A 16,528-nucleotide genomic window follows, 5' to 3' on the forward strand; every position below is an offset into this window, starting at 1 on the left:
GAAAAGAGAGTGCACAATCTTGTCCAACAGGGCACGTAAACATGGTATTCCACAACAAGCGATGAGAGCAACTACCAATAACACTATTAAAATGGTTGTCCCGATGCGCGTGAGTCCGGCCAACCAATCAGAGGAAAACAGCCAGTCAAGCCAGTCTGGGTCTGAGGAAGCATTATTAGAGACCATTTCGTCCCGAGCCGCCTTCATCTGTGATAGCAGCGTGTCCAGTGGGCCTGCAGGGCCCGTATGCAATGGAATAATGGTACAACAATCAGATCCTATCATGTCACATACTCCCTGATCGGGTCCGCGCATCATGTCTATGGCAAAGCGATTCTGTACAGTCATAAGGGTCGTTGCATGGAGCTGTTCTGATACCAATTTTAATGCCTCAATGGTATGATTAATAAACCGTTGCTGGTTATACCAAATGTAATTAACCCATGCCGTGTTCCGATGTACCTGTACTGCTGGAAGCAAGATGTTCCAAGCTGTAGACGAGCCTCTTCGGAGGGCTAAATGTTCGCTAGGAACTCCAACTGGTATCCCTTCCCAATTTATATAAATATTCGTGTCCGGACCCCATTTTGGGAGTATTGAGGAGTTTGTGACCTGTAAGTACTTTTTTCGATATGAGCCTGGAAGACCAGTACGGGTAAAAATGCTTCTAGCTACTGTATTTGTGAGTTCACGCTTGGGGCGGCGTAAATGTGCAGGTTCAAACATGCATGCGAGGTATGAGTCATTAAGGGCGATTACCGAGAGTCGTCCTTCCAGTACCACTGGGGCACATAGCCCATGCCATAATCTGGGTAGAATTTGTAGGACTTCCGTACCTCCACAATACCAAAAGATGTCTGCAACGGGTAATGTTCCCAGACGCAGGCTTGGGATCTTCAGTTGGACCACCATATCGGGTTCACAGCCGTACTCTGACACATTACAGGTTGGCATTACATTAACTATAGGGTGTGCTGCCTCCATTATTTTATCACACGATGCTTTTGGTAGATCCCCTACATATTCCGTACCTCTAGAACGGACGCACAGTGGAAACATTTCAAGAGGATGAGAACGTACGCGTATACTATCAGTAGCCTGTGTGGCAACGGGATGAAAAGTGCAGGAGGAACTTAATTTACGCATCCAGTCTGCACCGTGAGTTCTGGCTACAGAGCCCAGCAGACATACTGCAGGGCACAAATAGCTTTCATTATATGGGGGATTAGCACATTCTTGGATTCCCCTCGTGGGCATCACAAGCAGGGGGCTATGCAGGCGGTTATGGCACACCATACATGTGCTGTTGGTTACAGTCTTGCGTGCTGCATCATGTAGCCATTGGCGGTACAGGTTCTGTGGAGATTCAGCGCTGTTTGTACTGTTATACTGCGTGATTTTCGTGATGCGAACGTAAGCCATTGCGTCTTGCATGTTCTGGTGAAGTGTTCCTACAGTCAAATCACACAGTGACCCAGTGCTACAGTTTTAGGAATCTTTACCCCAAAGTCAATCCCTGCCTGGCGGATTTCTGTGTAGGGGTGCCCTGTGGGCACAAACACACGAGCCTTGTAGTCTTCTAGCAGGACGGGTCTCTGAAGATTACGTTTAGAGGTAGCGTTCCCAAAGATACTGTAATACCAGAGCGGGTGAATCACTCTGCAGTATGCCTCTTTTGGTTTTCCTGCTATAATTACACTGCTTGTTGGACTGCTTGCATTGTGACGACTATGGGGTGACTTAATACGTACCTCAGCTGTCACTGTATAATTTATCGCCGAATTATTCTCCGCCCATTCAGTAGGATCCACATTTATTGGTGGATCGGGCCCCATGTACTCAAAGGAGTACATGACGAACACCCCTTCATTTTTCGGTATCGCGTTTGCCTTTAAAGCATGTCCTATCAGTCCTACTGCACATTTCAGATGATCCTGAACCGCGGTCTGAGCTTTCTCTTTTGTAAGATCCAGTGTGCGCTGTTGTCCTCGATACACTGTACGGCCTCCAATGGATGCCTCACCATACCCTACGTTTCTTCTGTACCGTGAATTATCCTGTTTTTCAGAGTGCTGTCGTGTCCCGTGGGTCAGTGTGGGGCGTGATTCATTACCTAGTTTTGTCTGAGTTACGTTTATCAGTGTCATATTTACCGACATCGTAGTTGTGTGACCAACTGCCGCGAGCATCCAAACTATCCCCAGGTATACACTAATTAGTACTACCACTATAGCGCAGTGGCGCAGTTTCAGCGTTTGTTCGCGGCCTGCTACCAGGATCTTCATTCTGACTCTTCTGTACTGTCCTGGGCTATATCTGCTAAATTCAGTGTTGTTAAATCTGATGCATCAAATGCTTGGGACGGTTTATGCCCTGATGGACCTGGTCTGGGCTCGCCTGAGAAATCTTCTATCGTTTCAGGCTCCCTTAAGAATTGGTGCACTATAGGTTCGAAGTCGAGAATTGGTGAACTCAGGGGCTCTCCCGTTTGCTTCTTAGCAATTGGACCTGACTCTATGGTCTGGGACTCCGCCTTCTGCTGTGCTTTCTTTCCTTTGCCCCGTGTATTGTATGCTGGTGCTTCTGGATGTTCTACATCTTCTGGGTCAGTGTCTTCCCCCGAGTGAGCGAGCTGCACCAGTTTTGGGCGCGAGTCTTTCCACTTTGGTCCTTTCCCTGCCGCTCTACAACAATGATTCAAATGATACCAATGTTCTCTTCCTTCAACCTTGACCGCCGTTGGCGTTGCCAATACTACCTTGAATGGTCCCTCTCTCCTTGGTTGGCTCCAATGCTTTCTTTTGAACACTTTGATATACACGTGGTCTCCTGGCTCCACCTGACGAAGCTCCTCCTTCTCTACCCTCACACCATGCGTGGCTTCGCAGACCTGTGAATACAGAGTTCTATGTATTTGGGTTAGGTGTCTTACATAGCTTGACATTTCGCCCTCTAGCTGTTCCAGCGATGGGCCCTTGTAAGGCCCCCGAATGAAGGCTACTGGCATTGGCCGTCCTGTGAGCATTTCATGTGGTGTCAAGTGAGTGTTCCGGTTGGTTTGCGAACGCATTTTCATCAGTGCTAACGGCAATGCTTGTACCCAATTTAGCTTTCTGCTCGCACAGATCTTAGCTATCTTCTCTTTCAGCACTCCATTAGCTCTTTCTACAATCCCCTGAGATTGTGGGTGATACACGCAACCTAGACGGTGTTTCAGGCATAAGGCCTCTGCCATAGCTTTCATTACTTCGTTCACAAAATGCGGACCATTGTCTGAGCTCAGCTGATCTGGGATGCCAAAGCGGGGGATCACTTCCCTGCACAGGAACTTGACCACTGTCTTGGCGTCATTTCTGGCCGTAGCCTGCGCCTCTACCCATCGGCTGAACCGATCTATCACTACCAAAATATACCTCTTTCCTTCCTTTCTTTCTGTAGTTCCCATATCCACAAAGTCTATTACTAAGTGTCTAAATGGTCCCATGGGTTCCGGTATGTGGCTGATGGGTGCCGTGAAATGTTTTCTGACATTGCGTACTGCACAAAGTTCACACGATCGCAGGAATTTGTCCACCATACTCGCTAAGTATGGAGACCACCAGTTCTCTCGAATTGTTTCAATAATTTTCCTGCGATCACAATGATCTATTCCGTGTGCTTCTTTGATCAGCATTGGAAGAAAACTTAGTGGGGCCACAAACACTCCATCACAACTTCTCCATGTCCTAGACTGGGGATCTAATACCGCTCCCCGTTTCTTCCATAATTCTCTCTCCTCTGCTGATGCAGGCTTCTTGGAAAGCCCTGACATCAGCCATTGTGACCTGCATCTGCCCTTCATCATCTGGCTCTCCTGTTTGCATCATTACCATAACACTTGTTTCACCTACTGCTGCCTTTTTAGCTGCCTCGTCAGCTACTGCATTTCCTCTGCTAACCCATTCTCCATCTGACTTATGAGCTCTACATTTTCCGATTGCCAATTCTTTAGGGAGCATCATTGCCCCTAACAGCTCTGAAATCGCCGGCCCATGTACAATGGCTGATCCATCTGCCCTCTGGAAACCTCTTTGTGCCCAGATTGGTCCAAACACGTGGCACACTCCATAAGCATAGGCCGAATCAGTGTATATTGTACATGTTTTGCCTGCCCCCAGTTTGCAGGCTGCTGTTAGTGCTTTTATTTCTGCCAATTGGGCAGAGCAGGGTTGTGGCACTGCCACAGTCACTGCTGTGTTAAATACTCCTTCTTGGTTATCATATTGGACTACTGAATAGCCAGCTTTGTTTCCCTCATTACTACGATAGCATGATCCATCCACAAAGAGGATACATTGAGCACCAGGCAGTGGTTGTGCTTCTAAGTCTGATCTAGCTTTTAGGTATTTTTCTGTCACTTCAGCGCACTCATGTGGGGCTCCGTCTTCTGGGAGCCCCAGCCTATCTGCAAGGTTTATTGTGCGGCATTTCTCAATTGTTAGTTCAGGAGCTGACAGAATGACATCATACCCTGTTTTTCGAGCATTGGTTATCACAAATTTTTGACTAGTCAGCAGTGCATGCAAGGCATGGGATGTGTACAGGGTCACTGGATGCCCCATTGTGATTGATGATGCCTTTTGATAGGCAAATGCCGCAGCTGCTAATCCTCGATAGCATGGTGGCATGCCCTTCTCCACACTATCGAGTGCCGTGCTAAAGTACGCTACTGGTCTTTTCCCCATGCCTTCTTGTTCCTGTGCTAACACTGCTGAGGCAAACCCTTTTCTTTCAGACACATACAAATAGAATGCTTTACCATAGTCTGGACATGCCAATGCAGGTGCAGATGACAATGCAGTCTTTAGCATATCAAATGCTGCTTTTGCTTCCTCTGTCCATGTTAGCGTGGCACTAGACTTTGTTTGGTCTGCTGCTTTCACAATATCCCTAAGTGGTTGCGTTTTCATTGCGAAATCACAAATCCACGGTCTGCTAAAACCCGCCAATCCCAAGAAGGATAGCATCTGCTGGACAGTTTGAGGTCTGGGAGCTTTTCGGATTGCTTCTACATGTTCTGGTGAGATTTTTCGTGTGGTGCCTTCGAGCACTCTCCCTAAGTATTCTACCTTTTGCTGGCAAAATTGCAACTTTTCTTTACTTACTTTATGCCCGTTTAGGGCCAGAGTTTTTAAGACTTGCACTGAATCTTGTACGCATTGCTCTTTGGCTTGACTGCAAATCAGCAGATCATCCACATATTGCAATATTGTGCTGGACACATCCAAATTAGTCAAATCTCGGGCTAGAACTTGGTTAAAAACTGATGGGCTTTCACAATAGCCTTGTGGCAGTCTGGTGTATGTATACTGTTGTCCCCCATAGGTAAAAGCAAACAGGAACTGTGAATCTGGATGTAATGGAACACTAAAGAATGCTGAGCACAGATCAATTACTGTGTACCATTTTGTTCCTTCTGGAATGTTAGACAAAAGGGTGTGTGGATCTGGAACTACAGGATTTTCCGCTATCACCACCCGATTTACTGGTCGTAGGTCATGGACTAGTCTCCATTTGTCTGAGTTTGGTTTTCTGACCGGAAAGATGGGGGTGTTGCACTGACTTTTTGTTAGGACCAAAACTCCTGCTTGCGTCAGACCCTCAATCGTTGGTTTTATCCCTACTATTGCTTCTTTTGACAAGGGATACTGGTTCTGATATGGCAATCGTGCTCCTGGTTTAAGCTGTATCTTAACTAAACCTGCCGACTTTACCAGTCCGACATCTGTTTGATGTTTGGTCCATAGCTGGTCAGGTATTTGTGCTAGTGCTTCCTCCCTTTCTTTCTCTGTGATCTCCTGCTCTTTAGCCCATTGGGGCAATTGTTTCATCTTGTTCTTCTCTATCCTCAAATTCTCTGCTCTGCTTATTAGTACAGTCTGTGGCCTTACCTCATCTATTGCTATCTGCTCTATTTTAAGGAACTTTCTATCTGAGGACACACTGACTCCCTGTCCTATCTGTTTCCACTGCATCCTCTGACTTGCCTCCCTCACCATTGATCCTAATTCTTTTGATTCAAAACCTTGCCCAACCAGCAGGGAGACATGAGGAGCAGCATCAGGAACCTGGTACCACTGCTCGAGTTGTGACGGCAGTTGAACTGATGCAGCTACCCCTTGTGGTCCTACAATTACATTTATAGTCTTCAGAGTGTATTGTGTTTTTTCAATTCGTTCGTCCCACATGGCCTCGTATTCTTCATTTTGTCCTTCTTCATCATACATCATTGTGCAGTGCCATGGTTCTCTGCTTTCTTGACAGTCTGGTCTCATTTTGATCAGCCAGGACTTCCACTGTGTGTACAGATCCCTTATTCCACTGTACATGTCATTTATTTCCAACCAATATACCTTGTCCATTGTACTTAGTTCAAGTTTCGTCTCCATCATGACATACTGCTGAACTAAATGCTCTGGGAGTTCTACCCATACTCCTCTTTCTCCGCAATGTATCTTAGCTCCTAACTTACAGAGCACATCTCTTCCAAGTAGATTTGCTGGAGTTTCTGGGGAGAACAGTAATGGTGCCTGCACTGTCACTCCTTGTATGTTCAGCTCTTGAGGCTCAGTAAAGCGTAAAGTCTGTGTTTTCCCTGAGAAGCCTACTGTTTTCACTGCTTTACTGGAGAGGGGGAGCTTTGAGCCTTCTTTGCCTAGGCTTGTAAATGTTGCACCTGTGTCAATTAAAAATGATGAACGAATTTGTCTACCCACTATCACTGAGACAGTGGGTTCTTGAGCGGGGTGCAGAGAGGTGGTGTACTGCACCAGCTCCCCCTCTAGCTTCTCTGGGCCTCCTCACATACTTCCCGGGGGTGGCCCCATGGGGCCTATTCCCGAGTTCATTCCTTGGGGCTGTTGATTAGGCCCCATCCAGGGTCCCCTCCAATTTCCTGGACCTTGCCATCCTTGATTTTGCTGTGCACCTCCCCTCGGAGGCGCCATTTCCTGCTGATAGGCATATGGGCAGTCTCGTTTCAGGTGACTGGGATCTTGACATACCCAACATCCTCTTCCTCCTTGGTTCATTGGAGTTCTTCCTCTCAAAGGTTGCTGAAATGCTCCTCCTCCTCGACCACGTCCCCGTCCCTGAGCCCATCCTCGATTCTGGGGTGGGTATTGTTGAACTTGGGGGTACATTACCAGCGGTGGAGGTGCATAGTAAGCAGGCTGCAGTTGTTGCGAGGGAATCACTGGCGTAGTTTGCGCCATGGCTGCTGGCTGTGGCACTGAAGGTGCAGGCTGAGCCGCTAGGGGTGCTGCTGGCTGTGCCACCAGCACCGCTGCCTGCTTTGCTACATTTTTCTTCTCCTTTTTCTTTTCCATGTTTTCCTGTTTGTTGCGGGCTAACTCACTCAGTTGAGCCTTGTGGAGCTGCATCACCAGGCTTTCAGCTGCTTTCCTTGCTTCTCTTTCTCTCCGCCTGTGCAGCTCCACATAATGTATTACATTAGCCTCGAAGGTGGGCCACGCCATTGCAGCCAGTCCCACTACTGTGTCCAGTTGGTCCTGGACTTCCACTGGAAGAGCCTTCTTTACCATCATACGAAACAGGGTTTGGCTTGCTGCTGTTTCATCCCATGCTCCTCCCATCTCTTCTCTCCATGCCTTCTGTAGTTTTAATACAAATTCCGCTACACTCTCATTCTCTTCCAATTTGATCTTTTCCACTCTTCCTGGATCAGCCCGTGTTGGGTATGCACTCCGCAGGGCCTTCCAGATTTGGTTACGGTGAGTCCCAAATGGGCTTGGATCATATTTCTGCCCCTCTGCTTCTCTTCTTAGGTCCACATTGTGAAAAATTTCAATCATCTTGGCCTTCCCCAGTGACTGAGACAATATTGCTTTGACATCTCCCAGTGCCAGCACCTGTCCCATTGTCTGCTCTTCAAACCGTGTGATCCATTTTTGAGCTCCTTCACAAACACTTGGCAGTCTGCCAATTAATCCCGTCAGGTCCATGAATGACCATGGGACATAAGCCACATCGTTTCCTTTTATTATTACTGGCATCTGGGATGCCTCCACCTGCTGCTCTTCCTTGTTTTCTGGGGGTCCTTCCCCTGCTCCTTGTTTCCGTGCAGACCTTAATTCCATAGTCAAAGGGAGTATTGCTTTCCTTGTCCTTCCTTTTTCTTCTCCTCTCACCTGGTCTTGCAGTTCTCTCAACGTCTGCCTGGCTTCCTCCACCTTTTGTTCCAGATTACAGCGTGCTTCTTTTATTTCTTTCTTGAGGTGGGCCAGTTCGCTTTCATTTTTCTTCATTTTTATCTGACTTATCGCAGACAACTCCCCTTGTGAGTGCTCTAATCCATGCACCTTCTGCATTATTTGGCCACGCAGGACTTTATCCTTTGACGCATCTATTTCCATCTTTTCCAGTTTCTTCCTTGTATCTTCCAGTTCTTCTTCTATGTGTGCTTGTGTCTGCCCCCTCAGCTCTTCCATTGTTAAGCGACTGTCTTTCATTCTTTCTTCCATTCTCTCCATCCGTTCACTTATTTCACGGAATCCGCCATCTCTTTTCCCTTTTGTTGTTGGGGTTAGTTTCACTTTCCCTGTTATGTGATACTCTTCTTCTTCCATTTCCGTTTCGATTACTTCCTCCTCTCTGTACTCGCCCTGCTTTCCTTTTTGAGGTGTGGGGTAGAACCCCTCCTTCTGCATGATTTCCACTTCATCACCTCCTTCCTCTGGGGCAGTAGCACTTGTTGTTTCATCATCATTTTCCCATTCACCCGGGTTGTCCCTCTGTAGAGACTCGCTCTCTTCGCTATTCGCTCTCGATGGCGGGCCTCTTGTCCAGGTATCTCTGGGTGCGGGCGTGCTTGTCTTGTCTTCCAATCCTAACCACTCCATTTTTCCTTTGTATTTTCCCTTTTCTAGATTCATCTGATACTCTCTCCACATGTCCGCTCCTGTCCCCGTTCTTCTATATGACGCTGGATCCCACGCCAGACTTTCCTTACTTCCTTCCAGACGTCCGTCCTTTTCGGATCCCTCTGGCCTAAAATGGGTCTGCTCCTGCTCTCGTTTCGAGCACTGCATGGCTGCTGCATTCTCTCTTCCTCTTTCATCTTCATTCTGTGTATATATTACTTTGCCTTCAAACTGTCCTTCCATTATCTCCAGTCTCACTGTCTGTGGTTGTCCTTCTTTTAATAGGACGGGATAGATTCCTGCTGTTCGTGCTGGGGGCACTTCTCTGTATGGGGGTGGCTTCTCCTGCTCCACAAGCTCCTCTGCTGGTGGGGCTGTAGCCCTTTCTCTCTTTTCATTTATAAGTGCTCTCTGCCGTTCCCCTTCCACCTGGAACCAATCCACAATTTCCTTCTTTCTGTCAGTCTTGTCCCTACTTTCTTTTTTTATTTCTCCCCAGCACTCTAGTCTTTCCTTCATCTTTTCACACCTTTCATTATTAAATGTGCCTTCTAGTGGCCACTGCAACTCCCCACGTGTCCGGTCACTCCATTTTTTCATATACTTTTTAATTTCTTTCTCTGCTTCCCTGTGCCTTAGTATAATCACCCCTACGGGTGTGGTTGGTGTCTCCTCTCTACTCATGACACACCCTTGTCTGGCCCTATGGGCTTCACTTCTATGACCCAAGTTACTATTTAGAGGTGTCCAGGTCACCCTCGCATAGATTTTTCTTACAGTCACACTTGCCCTTACTGGGTTTTTCCTGGATTGTTCTTCAAATATATTTATTTTATCAATCAAAAGTGCTGTTCCCAGACCTCTCTCCCACAGTACTATCCTGGGTTCAATTGTAATAATGACCTTTAGCCCCGAACAATAATTGCTCTGTATTGGTCTAGCTCCAAACACTTCTACCACGGGCTCTTCTTCCTCCCCGTATGGATCATTAATGAAATCATACACTGAAATCACTACCTCGGCCTCTCGGGGTTCAGGAGCTGCCAGTAACGCACGCAATATTGGGCCCAAAACACGAGGTCTCCAGAGTTTCTTAAGTTGTTCTACCCAATTTATTTCAGGAAACTGGTGACGCAATGCGGTCAACCTATCAAACGCCGTCAATGCCCACAGTTTATCACAAATCTGCTGTTCTGTCTGTCTCCTTTCAACCCCGTCTCTGTCTTTATAAGTTCTTTCGTCCCAAAAATGTGTTCTCAGTCCCTTTGTTTCTATTGCCAAATCTGCCATACACCGCGCTCACTGCTATTCTCTCTACCCTTTTTACTTTCAACTTTTTTTTTTCTCAACTCAACTCTCCTTCTGTGTAAGGGCTTTCCCCTGTGTCTATGTGTGTGTGTGTGTGTGTGTGTGTCTATATTTGTGCTGCTTCTGTGAGTGTGTGTCTGCTGGGTTACTTACCCCTCCTCTCTTTCCTTTTTACAGCTTCTGCTTACAATAGTATTTATACTAGCAGATCTATATAACAGTACCGTTAATCACCTATCCCTCCATGCCACTACTCCAACTCACGCTTCTATTTTTCCTAACACAATTCCTAAACACACACACCTGCTGCCAGCAGCAATCCTTCCTTTCTTAACAACACATTCTCAACAACGGCACATCACCTCATTTCACACTAACATATCACATTAACACTTTAACACATTTTCCTCAGGTCCAACCCTGCGTTCCTGAAAACTAACTATACTGTTCTCCGCAGTGGCTCACCGACATCCCTACCATGCAGACCTGTTTTCCATATACAACAGCGGTATCTAGGGACAAATATTCCACCTGCGCAGGAATTTTCTCATACTCCACCTGCCTCAACCGGCAGGAATTTTTCCTTCACTTGTGCCACCTGCTTTAGCCCACAGGAATTTTCTTGCACACACTTATTCACTTATAAAACCTTAACACTTCATAAGCCCAAAAAACAAAAACACCTCTCCGCTCGTTCTCATCTGTCTTCACCACCCTCTAATTCTTGGCGTGAGGCCAACTGCCTTCACCCTTCCCAGGGCCACTCTACTCAGGCTACAGATATAGATTTAACACAGACTTTGAATATAACAGGTGTCTGCTTACCTTTCTGTTTTGATGCCGGCAATCTGCAGCCCGTAGTAGTTGCGGTCCTAGCTCAGGTTTTCGGACTCACGTCAGCCTTCCCACGCAAGTCTCCCGGGTTTCGGCACCAATAAATATGTCGGAACTCAGAGCCCCCTCCGAGTGGACATATCACAGGGTGGAATTTTGTTTGTATCTATTACTCTTAGCTTTCCCAATAACCTCCACAATCTATAAAACTTAGCCGAAATAAAAGAGATCTCGGTCAACAGATGAGAAGAAGCAGGTTTCTTTATTCAGTCATGCAGTCAACAACATGCATATCTGAAGAGAGCAGCTGGTCTCAAAAACCCCGAAAAAGTCCCCTCTACTTATACCCCAGGCGCCCCGGGGCGCCTCCTTTTCTCTAATTTAAATATTTCCAGCAATTTCCCATTATATTCAGTGTATGGCTACTTTAGTCCCTCCTTCCTTAGTTTACATACGTTTTCCCAGTTCCCATTATTTTCGCATTTGTCCCGATACCGCCCCTAAATTGATACCATCCTCCCCTCGATGACGTCAATTTTCCTCCTCACCAGTTCCCCTTATTTTTAGGCTAAGTCAACCATTTTTATAAAAATTGGCGCTTACTTATAGGCGCCACTTCCTTATTGACTTCATTTGACCATCACCTCTTAAAGGTGCTTCCTCGGCTCATCCTGACCTCGCGCGTTGCCCTCCACAACAATGTGTAAGTACCTTGCTCTCTTCCTCTATGTCATGATGACTTTTCTCTCTACCTACTTGATCTAAGTTTTGTTTTACTAATTTTAAACTAAGCTGTGCCATTAAGCTGCCTCATATCCTTTTCTCTTTTCATCACTGTTGGTTGCTAGTATTCCAATGCTATTGTGCCTATCACTGTCATGTCACAGTGACCTGGCCTACTTCCCACACTGTGTTCCTCCTGCCTTAGTACACGCTCTCTTTTGCTGACTACATAGTCATACAATATGCACTTCACTCATCTTCACTCATTTCCCATTATTTTTTTCCTAGCTCAGTCAGCCCGCCGCGCTATCTTCCGGAGAAGTCCCAGGGGTGCTCTGCGACGCTATCGCCAGTATCAGCTATCCTGTTTGGCCATTGAACTTACTGGTTTCCTGGAGCACCTATCTGAATCCTCTATTCCTGAGTCTCCTTACCTCGCTCACCATATCGTGAGAGATACCGTCTGTCTTGATCAGAGCACCCAATTTCACCCCACAACCTGTGATCAGTCTACTCAGACCTTCTACTGGCATTGGACACGCACCACCTCTCAAGGCGTCCAGACTGAGGATTTCCCTGTTGAGATTTCCTCTAATGATTCTTCCTCTGACTCTTCTTCATTTCCTAATTCCCCTGACATTCCCCAACTTTCTCCTGAATTTGTGCCTATGCCTTACAGTGTTCATGATATTCCTCAGTCTTCTCCTGACTATTCGCCCCAACTTCTCCCACTGATTACTCTCCAACTTCTCCTCAGGATCCCGAGATTCCGTCTTCTACAACTGACCCTACGGTCCCACTGATCCCATTGGATAGGCTGGCTGACTGAATTGTAACTCCTAATGTTTCAATAAATCTCTCCTCTTTTTCTGTTCCTTCAGTCCCAGTGTGGTTATTACACTAGCATGCTGCCATTAATAATTCTGCATGTTTATTATGAAGACTATGATGCTATATCTGATTATTATAGCTATTTTTAATCAGAGTTAACTACTTACTACGTAATAAATGGCTAAATTATTCTTAATAGATACACACTACTCTTTAGGCAGAATATTGCCAAGTCAGAGCTTAGAGCATTGAGTACATTAGCACTTAAGCTACTTTTAAGGCTAGGTATATAATTCAAAGCTGGGTATATTATATTTTCTCCGACAGGTCAAGGTCAAGTTTTTTAATCAGTGGTTTGATAATTGCTAGCTTAAAAGATTTAGGCACATAGCCAGTGCTTAGGGAAGAATTAATGATTTTTAGAATGATTAATTCTTCCCTTGATTAATGATTAATTAATGGTAATATCTGTTTAAGGAAAGACGTGGGTAAAGGATCTAGTATGCAGGTTGAAAGTTTTGAAGAGGAAATTAGTGAAATTAGATCAGGCTCTTGAAGTGGAGTAAAGCATTCGAAGCTCTGATGAGAAATATTTATATGAGTTATCTATCAAATAATTTGGTTTTAATTTAATATCCTGGATATTTTACCTGATAGTGTCAATTTTTTTATTGAAAAAGTTCATGAAGTCATTGCTGCTGCATATAGATGGTGTGTGCTTTTCTACAGTGGTTTTCCTGAAGACGGTAGATGTTTCTCTTCACATAGAGCACTTTGAAAAGAACACCTTGAAGTCATTTAAAATGAAAGTGAAATTCTTTATTTTAGTGTTGACATTTTCTCTATTATATGTAGTATGTTAGTTGAGGTGCTTGGCTGCCTGAGGAAATGGAGACCGTATTTTCAGGGATCATTTCTATAGAAACTGATGAGAAAATGTGATTTGAAAGTGTTACATCTCCCTAATCCCAATGAAGAGCTGTGATGTACTCTTCTGAACATGACTCAGGTTTAAGTTAATGAGATAACTTAAATAATTAGAGAGATCATTAAGTTGAAAAAATAAAAAATAAAAGAAGCAGTTTTTCTCATTTTTCTGCTTTATATTATATAATTTGGAGAATAATACAGCAGGAGTTTATCAGGTGATGTGTAAATTTTGTTACTTTCTAACAGCAGCTACAAATATCTGTGTTTTGAAAGTGTTTGAACTTTGATACTCATTATCTTATGAATATTTCTGCCTAAATTATTTTAATTTGTATTTACAAATTAGTCTGTTTCTGTATAAATCTATGGTGTATATTTTTTAAAAACCTCAAACATGTAATTTTTATAGCTTACATATTTAAAAGATAAGATAATTTCTGCTTTCATTTATGATTCTTTTAAGCTTGTTTTTTTTAATACTTTTTTAGGATATTTTTTTTACTTTGAGTCACATCATCCATAGCCATACTCAATCAATAAAATTTTTTAATAAGCATAAGGTTAAATTAAAAGCTTTGTTCCTTAAAAGGAGAATAAACTCTCTACCTATAAAATAAATGAAAATCTATAGCTTTCTTTCAACTGGATGACACTAATCACTCAGATCATGTACTCTTCTTCTCATGCTTCATAAGAAACAGAGAACATTCATCAATGACTCAAGCCTGTGATAAAAATCATTAACTTGAATCTGATTCACACGCAGAAGAATACATCACAGCTCTTCATCGTGATTAGAGAGACGTATCACTTTCAAATCACATTTCCTAGTCAATCACTATAGAAATGATCCCTGAAAGTATAGTCCTAACTTTGCACTTCCTCAGACAGTCAATCACTTCAACTAACACACAGATCCTGAAGACGGTAGATGTTTCTCTTCACATAGAGCACTTTGAAAAGAACACCTTGGAGTCATTTAAAATAAAAACAAAAATTATTTTATCTTTTAAATATGTAAGCTATAAAATTACATGTTTAATCCTGCGTGATTTGAACACCTATGTACTGGAAACTGTCCACTCTCTCCACTGGGGTCCCACTGATAGTGAGGGGATGGTGAATCCTCTCCTGCTTTGTACTAAAGTCCACTCAATTTAGTCTGTTTCTGTATAAATCTATGGTATATATTTTTAAGAAACATCAAACACGTCATTTTATAGCTCACATATTTAACAGATAAAGTATTTTTACATCTACCGTCTTCAGGATCTGTGTGTTAGTTGAAGTGATTGACTGTCTGAGGAAGTGAAAAGTTAAGACTATACTTTCAGGAATCATTTCTATAATGACTGACTAGGAAATGTGATTTGAAAGTGATACATCTCCCTAATCATGATGAAGAGGTGTGATGTATTCTTCTGAGTGTGAATCAGATACAAGTTAATGATATTATCACAGGCTTGAGTCATTGATGAATGTTCTCTGTTTCTTCTAAAGCATGAGAGGAAGAGTACATGATCAGAGTGATTAGTATTAGTGAGTTAAAAGAGAGCTAAAGTTATTATGTTTTTGTTAAGCCTTAATTTTATCTTTAATTTTATGTGGTTGTTGTGAGTTTGAGATTTTGTTGGTTTCTGTGTGTACTTAAGGGATGAAGTTATTTTTTTATTTATATAATTTTAGTCTTGTTTTTTTCTGATATTTTCTGTTATATATTTGTGATAGCTGAAGTGTTTGATTGTCTGGGAAGATGAAATGTCTCAGACAGTGTAGTAGCCTCAAGCTTTCAGCAGCAATGTGGATTAATATAATTGGCAGACTCGCTGCAAATTCAAACCAGAGAACCAATCAAAATCATCAGAATAGCACCGCTTTAACAAATACTAGCAACAAATTAATATTATTTAACATATCCTAGTTTTTTTTAAAGAAAACGTTCAGATGTAACTCTATTTGGAATCTTTAACATTTTCATAAGTAACTGTAATTTAATTACATATATTTTCTCAGTAACTGTAATGAATTACAGCTCCATTTTTTTGTAATTAAATTATGTAACGCTGTTACATGTAACTAGTTACTCCCCAATACTGATTATAAATAATTTCTTAATCAGCTACTATAGAAATGATCCATGAAAGTATAGTCCTTACATTTCATTTTCTCCAGCAGTCAATGATTTCAACTAACACACACACCCTGAAAAAAACAGCAAAAAAAAAAAATTAATTCAAAATAAATAAAATAATGTCATCCTTAAAAAACACAAAAAAAGAACCACACATGAAATGAAACAAAACACTACCTGAAGAAACACAAAATGTTCACTTGAAAAATTTAATGTCTCTTTTATCTCAGTGACACTAATCACTCTGATCATGTACTCTTCCTCTCACATTTAATAAGAAACAGAAAACATTCATCAATGACTCAAGCCCATGACAGAAACCATTAGCTAAAATGCATGCTCAGAAGAATACATCACACCCCTTCCTAATCAGTTATTAGAGAAATGATTTCTGAAAGTTGAGTCCTTACATTTCTCCAGGCATTTAAGCACTTTAACTAAAATACATACACAGAAAAACACTACAAAGAAAAAGCTATTTTTAAACTAGTCAAAAAAAAAAACAACCTTTATCTTGGAAAAAAGAAAAGAAAAATAACACTACAAAAATAACTGATAAAAACACAATGTTAAAACCTTAAATAAAGCAAATACATACACAGCAAAAAACCAGGATCATGAAACCTAATTACACTAATCACTCTGATCATGTACTCTTCCTCTCATGCTTCATAAGAAACAGAGAACATTCATCAATGACTCAAGCCTGTGATAGAAAGCAGTAGCTTGAATCTGATTCACACTCAGAAGAATACATCACAGCTCTTCATCATGATTAGGGAGATGTATCACTTTCAAATCACATTTCTAGTCAGTCACTATAGAAATGATCTCTGAAAGTACAGTCTTA

General features: G+C 43.0%; 3 non-coding genes and 1 pseudogene across 3 annotated transcripts; 1 reads left to right on the top strand and 3 right to left on the bottom strand.

The window, feature by feature from the left end:
- Positions 1-14,202: 14,202 nt before the first annotated feature.
- LOC131357047 (small nucleolar RNA U3) lies at positions 14,203-14,416 on the bottom strand. The gene has a single exon (XR_009205238.1). It is a non-coding gene; the product is annotated as a small nucleolar RNA U3 (small nucleolar RNA).
- A 449-nt stretch (positions 14,417-14,865) lies between these two features.
- On the top strand, positions 14,866-15,078 carry LOC131356890 (small nucleolar RNA U3). The gene has a single exon (XR_009205135.1). It is a non-coding gene; the product is annotated as a small nucleolar RNA U3 (small nucleolar RNA).
- An 843-nt stretch (positions 15,079-15,921) lies between these two features.
- On the bottom strand, positions 15,922-16,085 carry LOC131356966 (small nucleolar RNA U3; annotated as a pseudogene).
- Positions 16,086-16,314: 229 nt separating this feature from the next.
- On the bottom strand, positions 16,315-16,527 carry LOC131357044 (small nucleolar RNA U3). The gene has a single exon (XR_009205235.1). It is a non-coding gene; the product is annotated as a small nucleolar RNA U3 (small nucleolar RNA).
- Position 16,528: the final 1 nt, after the last annotated feature.

Source organism: Hemibagrus wyckioides, linkage group LG07, assembly GCF_019097595.1.
Source record: "Hemibagrus wyckioides isolate EC202008001 linkage group LG07, SWU_Hwy_1.0, whole genome shotgun sequence".
NCBI lineage: Eukaryota > Metazoa > Chordata > Actinopteri > Siluriformes > Bagridae > Hemibagrus > Hemibagrus wyckioides.